The following is a 12,263-nucleotide window of genomic DNA, read 5'->3' as shown; positions in this document are numbered from 1 at the left end:
TATATATATATATATATATATATATATATATATATGTAATGGAATATTACTCAGTCATAAGAAAGAATGAAATCTTGACATTAACAACAATGTGCATGGAGCTAGAATGTATTATGCTAAGTGAAATGAGTCAGTCAGAGAAAGACAAATAAAAAATGATACATACAAACACACATACAAACACACACCACAATCTTCATCTATTCATCAATCAATGGATACCTGGGCTCTTTCCATATATGGTTATTGGAGGTAATACTACTATAAACATTGGGGTGAATGTATATTATTGATTATATATTTTTATTACTTTTTATTTATTTTCTTAATTTAAATCCAGCTAGTTTACACATTGTTTAATAATTTCAGGAATAGAATTTAGTTACTCATCACTTAGACATAACACCCAGTTCTCATCCCAACACGTGTCCTCCTTAATACTCCTCAGTCTTTTAGCCCTTCCCCACACCCAACACCCCTCCAGCATCTCTCAATTTATTCTCTGCATTTAGGAGTCTCTTATGGATTGTCTCCCTCCCTGGTTTTTATATTATTTTTGCTTCGTCTCCCTTATGTTGATCTATTTTGTATCTTAAATTCAACATATAAGTGAAATCATATGATATTTGTCTTTCTCTGACTGACATATTTCACTTAGCATAATACAATCTGATTCCATCTACGGAGTTTCAAATTGCAAGATTTCATTCTTTTTGATTGCTGAGGAATATTTCATTGTGTGTGTATATATATATATATATATATATATATATATATATATACCACATCTTTATCAGTTCATCTGTTGATGGACATTTGAGCTCTTTCTATACTTTGGCTATTGTCAATAGTCCTGCTATAAACATTGGGGTGCATGTGCCCCTTTCAATCAGCACTCTTGTCTCCTAGTAGCTCTCTTGTCTCCTAGAGTAGCACTCTTGTCTCCACCTAGTAGTGGCATTGCTGGGTCATAGGGTAGTTCTATTTTTAATATTTTGAGGACCCTCCACACTGTTTTCCAGAGTGACTGCATCATATTGCATTCGCACCAACAGTGTAAAAGTTTTCTTTTTTCTCTGTATCCTCACCAACAGCTGTTGTTGCCTGAGTTGTTAATGTTAGCCACTGTGACAGGTTTGAGGTGGTATCTCATTGTGGTTTTGATTTGTATTTCCCTGATGATGGGTTATGTTGAGTTTTTCATGTGTCTATCAGCTATCTGAATGTCTTCTTTGGAAAAGTGTCTATTCATGTCTTTTGCCCATTTCTTCACTGGATTAATTGTTTTTTGGGTGTTGAAATGACAAATTCTTTATAGATTTTGGATACTAACCTGTATCTGATGTATCATTTGAAATTATCTTCTCCCATTATGTCGGTTGCCTTTTAGTTTTGTTGATTGTTTCTTTTGCTGTCCAGAAGGTTTCTATTTTAATGAGGTCCCAATAGTTCATTTTTGCTTTTGTTTCTCTTGCCTCTGGAGCTGTGTGAAGTAAGATGTAGCCACGGCCAAAGTCAAAGAGGTTTGTTGCCTGTTTTCTCCTCTAGCACTTTGATGGCCTCCTGTTCTATGCTTAGGTCTTTCATACATTTTGACTTTATTTTTGTGTATGATGTAATAAAGTGTTCCAGATTCATTCTTCTACATATCCCTCCTTTTCCCAACATCATTTTCTGAAAAGACTGTCTTTGTTGTATTGGATATTCTTTTCTGCTTTGTCAAAGATTAGTTGGCCATACGTTTATGGGATGATTTCTGGGTTATCTATTCTGTTCCATTGATCTATGTGTTCAATGTGCCAGCACCATACTGTCTTGATGATTACAGCTTTGAGATACAGCTTGAAGTCCAGAATTGTGATGCCTCCAACTTTGGTTTTCTTTTTCAAGGTTGCTTTGGCTATTCTGGGTCTTTTGTTGTTCCATACAAATTTTAGGATTGTTTCTTCTAGCTCTGTGAAGAATGCTGGTGTTATTTTGATAGGGATTGCATTGAATATGTAAATTGCTTTGGGTAGTATGGGTATTTTAACAACATTTGTTTTTCCTATCCATGAGCATGGGATGTTTTCCCATTTCTTTGTGTCATCTTCAATTTCTTTCATAAGCTTTCTATAGTTTTCAGTGTACAGATTTTTTTACCTTTTTGGTTAGGTTCAGTCTTAAGTATTTTGTAGTTTTTGGTGCAATTATAAATGGGACCAATTACTTGATTTCTCCTTCTGTTACATCCTTATTGGTGTACAGAAATGCAACCCAGTGCAGCCACTCTGGAAAACAGTATGTAGGTTCCTCAAAAAACTAACAATAGAACTACCCTACAACCCAGCAATTTCACTACTAGGCTTTTATCAGTGGGATACAGGTGTACTGTTTTGAAGGGACACATGCATCCCCATGTTTATACCAGCACTATTAACCATAGCCAAAGTATGGAAAAAGCCCAAATGTCCATCAATGGATGAATGGATAAAGAAAATGTGATATATATATATATATATATATACACACACACACACACACACACACACACACACACACACACACCATGGAGTATTACTCGGCAATCAAAAAGAATAAAATCTTGCCATTTGCAACTATGTGGATGGAACTGGAGGGTATTATTCTAAGTGAAATTAGTCAGAGAAAGACAAAAATCATATTACTTCACTCATATGAGGACTTTAAGAGACAAACATATGAATATAAGGGAAGGGAAACAAAAATAATATAAAAACAGGGAGGGGGAAAAACAGAAGAGACTCATAAATGTAGAGAACAAACTGAAGGTTACTGGAGGGGTTTTGGGAGGAGGGATGGGCTAAATGGATAAGGGGCACTCAGGAATCTATTCTTGAAATCATTGTTGCACTATATGCTAACTAATTTGGATGTAAGTTTTAAAAAATAAAAAAAAAGAAATTCAACCCAAACTACTCCACCAAAAAACTGCTAGAATTGATACATGAATTCAGCGAAGTCACTGGATATAATATCAAATACGGAGAGTGGATATCCTTGTTGTGTTCCTGACCTTAGGGGGAAAGTTCTCAGTTTTTCCCCATTGAGGATGATATTAGTGGTGGGTCTTTCATGTACAGCCTTTATAATCTTGAGGTATGATCATTTTATCCTTACTTTCTTGAAGGTTTTAATCAAGAAAGGATGCTGTATTATGTCAAATTCTTCTTCAGCATCTATTGAGAAGATTATATGGTTCTTATCCTTTCTTTTATTAATGTGATGTATCACACTGATTCATTTGTGGATATTGAGCCAACCCTGCATTTCAGGAATAAATCCCACTTGTTTGTGTTAAATAATCCTTTTAATGTATTGTTGGATCCAGTTAGCTAGTATCTTGTTGATAATTTTTGCATGCATGTTCATCAGGGAAATTGGTCTGTAGTTCTCTTTGGTTTTGGAATCAAGCTAATGCTGGCCTCATAGCTCTGGACTCTTGTTTGTTGGGAGATATTTGATTGCTGATTCAATCTCTTTACTGGTTACGAGTCTATTCAAATTTTCTATTTTTTCCTGTTTCAGTTTTGGTAGTTTATATAGTTCTAAGAATTTGTCAATTTTTTTTTCCAGATTGCCCAATTTGTTGGCATATAATTGCTCATAATAGTCTCATTATTGTTTGTATTGCTGCAGTATTGACTGTAATCTCTCCTCTTTCATTTGTGTTTTTATTTATTTGGGTCCTTTGTTTTTTTTTTTCCCTTTCTGCTTTCATAATTTTTTCCTTGTCTGTGTATTTTTTGAATTTGACTATGATATGCCTTGGTGATGGTCGGTTTTTTTTAAATCTATTGGGAATTCTCTGTGCTTCTTGGATTTTGATGTCTGTGTCCTTCCCCAGATTAGGAAAGTTTTCTCCTATAATTTTCTCACATAAATTTTCTACTCCTTTTTCTCTCTCTTCATCTTCTGGGCCTCCTATGATTCAGATGTTACTCCTTTTTACTAAGTTACTGATTTCTCTAAGTCTTGGATTGTGCTCTTTTGCCTTATTTTTCCTCCTTTTTCTGCATCATTATACTCCATAATTTTATCTTCTAAGTCACTGATTCGCTGCTCTGTTTCATCCATTCTTGCCATTGTGGCATTCATTCGAGATTGCATCTCAGTTATAGTATTTTTAGTTTTGTCCAGAATAAATTTTATTTCTTTTATCTTCACATTTTATTTCTTTTGTCTTCACAGAAAGTGATCCTATGCTTTTTGCAATGCCAGGTAGTATTCTTTTTATCATGGTTCTAAATTCTAGTTCAGGCACCTTGCTTCTCTCTGTGTTAAGCTCTTGGCTGTTATTTCTTTCTCTACTTTATTTTGGGATGAATTCCTTTGTTTTGTCATTTTGGAGGAAGAAAAATATTAATAAAATAAAAATCAAAAATTAAAAAAATTAAAAACAAAACAAAATATCACATAAAGAAAGCTAGATCCTGGGTGTAGTTTGGTCTGCTTTTTGAAAGAAGCTTAATAGAATAGAGAAAAAATGGAAAGAAAAGGTTAAATGTAAGAAAAAATTTAAAAGTTAAAAAATTATATAATAGAAAAATTAAATAAATAAAATGAAATAGAATAAAAAAATTAAAAATAAAGTAAAAAAATAAATTTTTATCTTCCTTTACCAAATAATCAAAAAGAAAGAAAAGAAAAAAAGAAAAAGAAAACAATTTAAGCAAAAACAGAAGCAAAGAAAATGAACAAATAAATAAACCAGCAAACAAAATGAAGTTGAATGAAGTTACATCCAGTTTTCGCCTAGAACTGAAACTATGAATCCTTCTATAGTCTGTACACTAAACAAGCAGAGGGATTTGTGCTGGTCTTCTGGGGTATGTGCTTGGATGGTGCAGTTGGTCAGGGAAGCTTCATTCTCCATTTGGTGGCACTGCTTAGCTTATTGGAATGGATCAGTGTGGTATGTGTGTGCAGGAGATGTGGAAATGGCTTCACCCAGCTCCCTAGTCTTTGACACAGGAACTTCTGCATTCTCACCAACCCGTAAGTAAGCATCCCTCCTTTGCCTCAGGCCTCTGTCCACTCCCTGCCTCTACCCTTTCCATGTCCAAGCTGTCTGCCTGCCAGGCAGCACCTCACTCTGGATTTTTATCTCAGATGGGGTTGTGTTTCAAAACCCCACACTTCAGACACACCTGCCTCCTGGATTTGCGCTGACTCTCTGAGATAGGGTCTTACTGAGCAATGGCCAAGTGCTAGCTTGCCCCAGAAAATGTTGGTGTATTTGTGCAGTGGCAGAGTTTCACAGATTATGGAAAATCACAACACACAACCAGCACCTGGTTTCACCGCACTCTGGCATCTTTGTCCCAATATCAGCAAATGTGGATGCTCTCCAAGGTCCACTGGGACCTTTGCCTGTGGGGAGGCCATATGGCATCTATAAAATGTACTCCAAGTGGGGAAACTACTTCTTGCCTCAGACCCTGCAGCCTGCTCCTGGGGATTTGCCCTGCTTTCTCACCAGAACACCTCCCAGCACTGAGCTCTGAGACTTCAGACTCTGTGCTCCACTGTTTACAAAATCCTGGTGGTATTGAAACCCTCTCCTTTCTTTCAGTTGACGGTTTTGGGGAACAGATTTCTTGTTCAGTCCCTGAGAGCATTTTCACTCTTTATCTCTAGCTACTTTTGGGGGAGTGTTTTTCTTGTATGACACTCTCCCCTGTCTCTTTCTCTGTCCTCTCTCTGCAAAAACAGCTCCCTACTTTCTGTGGCTTTTCTCACCTCTAGTTCACCACTCTGCACTATGAAACTACAACCAAATTCTGTGGCTTAAATTATGCAGATTGTTGTGTTAATCCCCAGATCAATTTCTTAGGTGTTTAAAATGATTTGGTGCTGGTCTGGCTTCATTTCAAGGAGAGAAAAGCTCAGGGTCTCCATGCTACTCCATCATCCTAACTCCTTCCCTTTGATTATACATTTTTTAAATGACCTAATACAAATCTAGAGATTACAAATTCATGAAGTTACTTGAAAACTTTATCTGTATCAATTAGTTTGGTAAATAACGACTTATCTATTTCTCTATCAAAAATAATAAATACAAATATTTGGTAGTGGTTTAAAATTTAATTCCTTTGTTTTCTGAAACTATTGCAAAAGGAGATTAAACACATAATGCAGTTATATTTTAATAATGGCAAAGGATACTATAGACTTATTTAGTTTCTAATATTTTTATGTGTAAAATGATAACAATTTAAGTTATCATGTATTGTTCATTACAACTTTGAAGTAACTTAGTTATCTTCAAAGACTGGTACTCAGTGTCTGCCTTCATGTGAGATGAAAGAAGAAATGAACTGTGCCTATCTTGTATTTATGGTTATCAACACAGTGTGAAATTCACACTCAATACTCAGTTCTTGTCTAAATAAATGGATGAATGAATACATACATCAACATATAAATTCGTATAAATTTGGTATAATCCCTTAAAACTTCCTTAGCTCTCCTTCATACTTTTCTTCAGCCACTCTGATATATGGAGGAAATGTCTTATATTACTAGTTATAAAAAGCTAACTAAATATATAACTAGAGAAGGGAAATCAACTTTTATTTTACCATATGCTAAAATCGTGTATTTTGTCATGTAATATAATGATTGTTTTTAGAAAAAGGAGTAATTGAGGATCAGCCAACTTAAATAACTTAGTATCACACAGCTAGCAGAGTCAGGATTAAACTACAAACTTTACCTATGTTGACTTCGCAGTCCAATATCTTTCATTGCACCACTCTAAACTGAGAGTAGTTGAAGAATATTCAGAGGGGATGCACACAAAGAAAATGAAGGAGTGCAAAACTTAATGGTTGTTCTAATACTATAATTTCTAAGTCAGTTAAAGAACATTAAATGGAAACTGACTTAATAGTTCAATTAGTTTCCTGTAATTTGATGTATTTTGAAATTATACAATTGTACACACACACACACACACACACACACACACAGTATATAGTTAGAAAGATGATAGATAGATAGATAGATAGTTTTTTAGTGTGTTTCAGAGGATGAAAAAAGCCAGGAAGGAAAATACTGAAGGGCTAGAGAGATGAGAATTAAAATATCCTTAGAATGGTTTTTCTGCCTTCTGTTCTAATTTTTGCATGCTTCAGGTTTTCTTAATAAGAGATAATAGAGATAATAACAAATTCAAATGTATTGCAAAGTAAATATATTAGTCATTTCCTTTTTTTCTGAATATAGTAGGGGCTTAAATAATAAAGTATCAAAATTGGTTCATTAATCATAACAAATGTACCATACTCGTGTAAGATGTTAATAATAGGGGAAAATGAGTGTGGGGTATATTGAAACTCTCTGTACTATCTTCCCTTTTTTTCCATAAATCTAAAACTGTTTTAAATTTAACAGTTTATTAATTTTTTTTTAGATTTAAGAATCTATTTTTTGCATTATTTTTTCAATTGAATTTCTTAAAAAAATTTTCATTTATGTTTCACCTTCATAAAGCATTTTATTACCTTATTTTATTTTATTTTTATTTTATTTTATTTTTTACTTTTATTTTTGGTTTGCTAACTTCAGATTTGGCCTTTACCTTTTAATTTTTCTTTCAGTTTTGCATAATGATCATAGAAGCTCCAGACATCTCATCCTCCCTGAACAATATCTAAAGTGATGAGTGTTTTCTAGCATGCACATGATTTCAAAATCCATTCTGCTGACATCAATTTTCATGGTAAAAATCAATGCAAAAAGTTTCCAATTCTGCATGCAAAGAGTTTAGAAGTTGCCATATATCCTTCTTTTTCTTTAGGGGGGGAAAACATTTCCATCTTTATTCTGAAGTTGGATTCTGTACCCCCAAGTGTAGCTTCTTTTGAAATATCTTTGCAGTTAAAGGTTTCATTAATAAGCCTGCTTTGAAAGCAAAAAACATCTTCCTCTGGCCTTGAATCTAGTAAGCTCTCAAAAATTATTGTTGAAGTGTGCTGTGACTTTGTCTTCTTTTGAAGATTCATCACATGGGGAAACAAAGAAAATGACATCTTAACTCCAAAAATTAGAGATTAAGAAGCTTTGACATAGCTTTCCGACTACACAGTTCAGTGGTAGAAGCAAGCTTGCCATCGAAGAAGCCATGCTGGAACTGGCAATTTCTAGCATCAGCGCCAGTGTTGGTGATTCAGATTCTTTCTCCAGTCTCTCTCTCTCTCTCTCTCTCTCTCTCTCTCTCTCTATATATATATATATATATATATATATATAAAGTCAAATTGGTTTCCATACAACACCCTGTGCTCATCCCAACTGGTGCCCTCCTCAATGCCCATCATCCACTTTCCCCTCTCCCCCACCCCCCATCGACCCTCAGTTTGTTCTCAGTATTCAAGAGTCTCTTATGGTTTGCCTCCTTCCCTCTCTGTAACTTCCCTCCCCATCCCCTCCCCCCTGGTCCTCTAAATTTCTCAGGATCCACATAAGAGTGAAACCATATGGTATCTCTCTTTCTCTGCCTGACTCATTTCACTTAACCTAATACTCTCCAGTTCCATTCATGTTGCTACAAATGGCCAAATTTCATTTTTCTCATTGCCAAGTAGTATTCCATTGTATATATAAACCACATCTTCTTTATCCATTCATCGGTTGATGGACATTTAGGCTCTTTCCATAATTTGACTATTGTTGAAAGTGTTGCTATAAACATTGTGGTACAAGTGCCCCTATGCACCAATACTCCTGTATCTCTTGGGTAAATTCCTAGCAGTGCTATTGCTGGGTCATAGGGTAGGTCTATTTTTAATTTTTTGAGGAAACTCCACACTGTTTTCTAGAGCAGCTACACCAGTTTGCATTCCCAGCAACAGTGCAAGAGGGTTCCCATTTCTCCACATCTTTGCCAACATCTACAGTCTCCTGATTTATTCATATTAGCCACTCTGACTGGCGTGAGGTGGTATCTCAGTGTGGTTTTGATTTGTATTTCCCTGATGAGGAGTGGTGTTGAGCATCTTTTCATGTGTCTGTTTGCCATCTGGATGTTTTCTTTGGAAAAATGTCTATTCATGTCTTATGTCTATTTCTTCACTGTATCATTTGTTTTTTGGAAGTTGAGTTTGATAAGTTCTTTAGAGATTTTGGACAATAACCCTTTATCCAATATGTCATTTGCAAATATCTTTTCCCATTCTGTCGGTTGCCTTTTAGTTTTCTTGATTGTTTCCTTTGCAGTGAAGCTTTTTATGTTCATGAGGTCCCAATAGTTCATTTTTTCTTTTAATTCCCTTGCCTTTGGGGATGTGTCAAGTAAGAAATTTCTGTGGCTGAGGTCAGAAAGGTCTTTTCCTGCTTTCTCCTCTAGGGTTTTGATGGTTTCCTGTCTCACATTCAGGTCCATTATCCATTTTGAGTTTATTTTTGTGAATGGTGTGAGAAAGTAGTCTAGTTTCATTCTTCTGCATGTTGCTGTCCAGCTCTCCCAGCACCGTTTGTTAAAGAGACTGTCTTTTTTTTCCATTGGATATTCTTTCCTGCTTTGTCAACAATTAGTTGGCCACACAATTTTGCGTCCAATTCTGGAGCCTCTATTCTATTCCATTGGTCTATGTGTCTGTTTTTGTGCCAATACCATACTGTCTTGATGATGACGCTTTGTAGTAGAGGCTCAAGTCTGGGATTGTGAGGCCTCCCGCTTTGGTCTTCTTCTTCAATATTACTTTGGCTTTTTGGGGTCTTTTGTGGTTCCATACAAATTTTATGATTGCTTGTTCTAGCTTTGAGAAGAATGCTGGTGCAATTTTGATTGGGATTACATTGAATGTGTACATAGCTTTGGGTAGTATTGACATTTTAACAATATTTATTCTTCCAATCCATGAGCATGGAATGTTTTTCCATTTCTTTTTATCTTCTTCAGTTTCCTTCATAATATTTCTATAGGTTTCAGCATACAGATCTTTTACATCTTTGGTTAGGCTTATCCCTAGGTATTTTATGCTTCTTGGTGCAATTGTGAATGGGATCAGTTTCTTTATTTGTCTTTCTGTTGCTTCATTATTAGTGGATAAGAATGCAACTGATTTCTGTACATTGATTTTGTATCCTGCAACGTTGCTGAATTCATGTATCAGTTCTAGCAGACTTTTGGTGGAGACTGTCGGGTTTTCCATGTAGAATATCATGTCATCTGCAAAAAGTGAAAGCTTGACTTCATCTTTGCGAATTTTGATGCCTTTTATTTCCTTTTGTTGTCTGATTGCTGATGCTTGCACTTCCAACACTATGTTAAACAATAGCGGTGAGAGTGGACATCCCTGTTGTGTTCCTGATCTCAGCGGAAAAACTCTCAGTTTTTTTCCCTTTGAGGTTGATATTAGCTGTAGGCTTTTCATAAATGGCTTTTATGATGTTAAGTATGTTCCTTCTATCCAGACTCTGTCGAAGGTCTTTATTAAGAAAGGATGCTGAATTTTGTCAAAAGCTTTTTCTGCATCGATTGACAGGATCATATGGTTCTTATCTTTTCTTTTATTAATGTGATGTATCGCATTGGTTGATTTGCAAATATGTAACCAGCCCTGCAGCCGAGTAATGAATCCTACTTGATCATGGTGAATATTTCTTTTTATATGCTGTTGAATTTTAGTTGCTAGTATCTTGTTGAGAATTTTTGCATCCATATTCATCACGGATATTTGCCTGTAGTTCTCTTTTTTTGCTGGGTCTTTGGTTTGGGAATCAAAGTAATGCTGGCTTCATAGAATGAGTCTGCAAGTTTTCCTTCCCTTTCTATTTTTTGGAACAGCTTGAGAAGGATAAGTATTATCTCTGCTTTAAATGTCTGGTAGAATTCCCCAGGGGAGCTGTCTGGTCCTGGACTCTTATTTGTTGGGAGATTTTTGATTAACTGATTCAATTTCTTCAGTGCTTATGGGTCTATTCAAATTTTCTATTTCTTCCTGTTTGAATTTTGGAAGTGTGTGGGTGCTTAGGAATTTGTCCATTTTTCCAGGCTGTCCAGTTTGTTGGCATATAATTTTTCATAGTATTCCCTGATAATTGCTTGTTTTTCTGAGGGGTTGTTTGTAATGATTCCATTTTAATTCATTATTTTATCTATTTGGGTCTTCTCCCTTTTCTTTTTGAGAAGCCTGGCTAGAGGTTTATCAATTTTGTTTATTTTTTCAAAAAACCAACTCTTTATTTCATTGATATGCTCTGCTGTTTTTTTAGATTTTATATTACTTATTTCTGCTCTGATCTTTACTATTTCTCTTCTTCTTCTGGGTTTGGGGTATCTTTGCTGTTCTGCTTCTACTTCCTTTAGGTGTGCTGTTAGATTTTGTATTTGGGATTTTTCTTGTTTCTTGAGATAGGCCTGGATTGCAATGTATTTTCCTCTCAGGACTGCCTTCACTGCTTCCCAAAGTGTTTGGATTGTTGTATTTTCATTTTCATTTGTTTCCATATATTTTTAAATTTCTTCTCTAATTGCCTGGTTGACCCATTCATTCCTTAGTAGGGTGTTCTTTAGTATATGTGCTGCCGAAGCGAGCACAAGTAGGGTGTTCTTTAACCTCCATGCTTTTGGAAGTTTTCCAGACTTTTTCCTGTGGTGGAATTCAAGTTTCCTAGCATTATGGTCTGAAAGTGTGCATGGTATGATTTCAGTTCTTTTATACTTATTAAGGGCTGTTTTGTGACCCAGTATGTGATCTATCTTGGACAATGTTCCATGTACACTCTAGAAGAAAGTATATTCTGTTGCTTTGAGATGCAGAGTTCTAAATATATCTGTCAAGTCCATCTGATCCAATGTATCATTCAAGGCCCTTGTTTCTTTATTGATTTTCTGCCTAGATGATCTGTCCATTGTTGTAAGTGGAGTATTAAAATCTCCTGCAGTTACCACATTCTTATCAATAAGGTTGCTTATGCTTGTGATTAATTGTTTTGTATATTTGGGGGGTCTCGTATTCGGTGCATAGACATTTATAAATGCTAGCACTTCCTGATGGATAGACCTTATAATTATTATATAATGCCCTTCTTCATCTCTTGTTACAGCCTTTAATTTAAATTCTAGTTTGACATAAGTATGGCTACTCCAGCTTTCTTCCGACTTCCAGTAGCATGATAGATAGTCCTCCATCCTCTCACTTTCAATCTAAGGGTGTCCTCAGGTCTAAAATGAATCTCTTGTAGATAGCAAATAGATGGGTCTTTTTTTTTTTTTTTTTTTTTTTTTTTTT

At 35.3% G+C, this 12,263-nt stretch overlaps 1 pseudogene; it reads left to right on the top strand.

Moving 5' to 3' along the window:
- The first annotated feature begins 11,161 nt into the window (after nt 1-11,161).
- LOC121029675 (60S ribosomal protein L19-like) overlaps nt 11,162-12,263 on the top strand; it is an 18,905-nt pseudogene continuing 17,803 nt past the window's right edge.

This window comes from Herpailurus yagouaroundi, unplaced genomic scaffold (assembly GCF_014898765.1).
Source record: "Herpailurus yagouaroundi ecotype Mexico unplaced genomic scaffold, PumYag 28, whole genome shotgun sequence".
NCBI lineage: Eukaryota > Metazoa > Chordata > Mammalia > Carnivora > Felidae > Herpailurus > Herpailurus yagouaroundi.
This window is presented reverse-complemented; position numbering and strand designations above follow the sequence as displayed.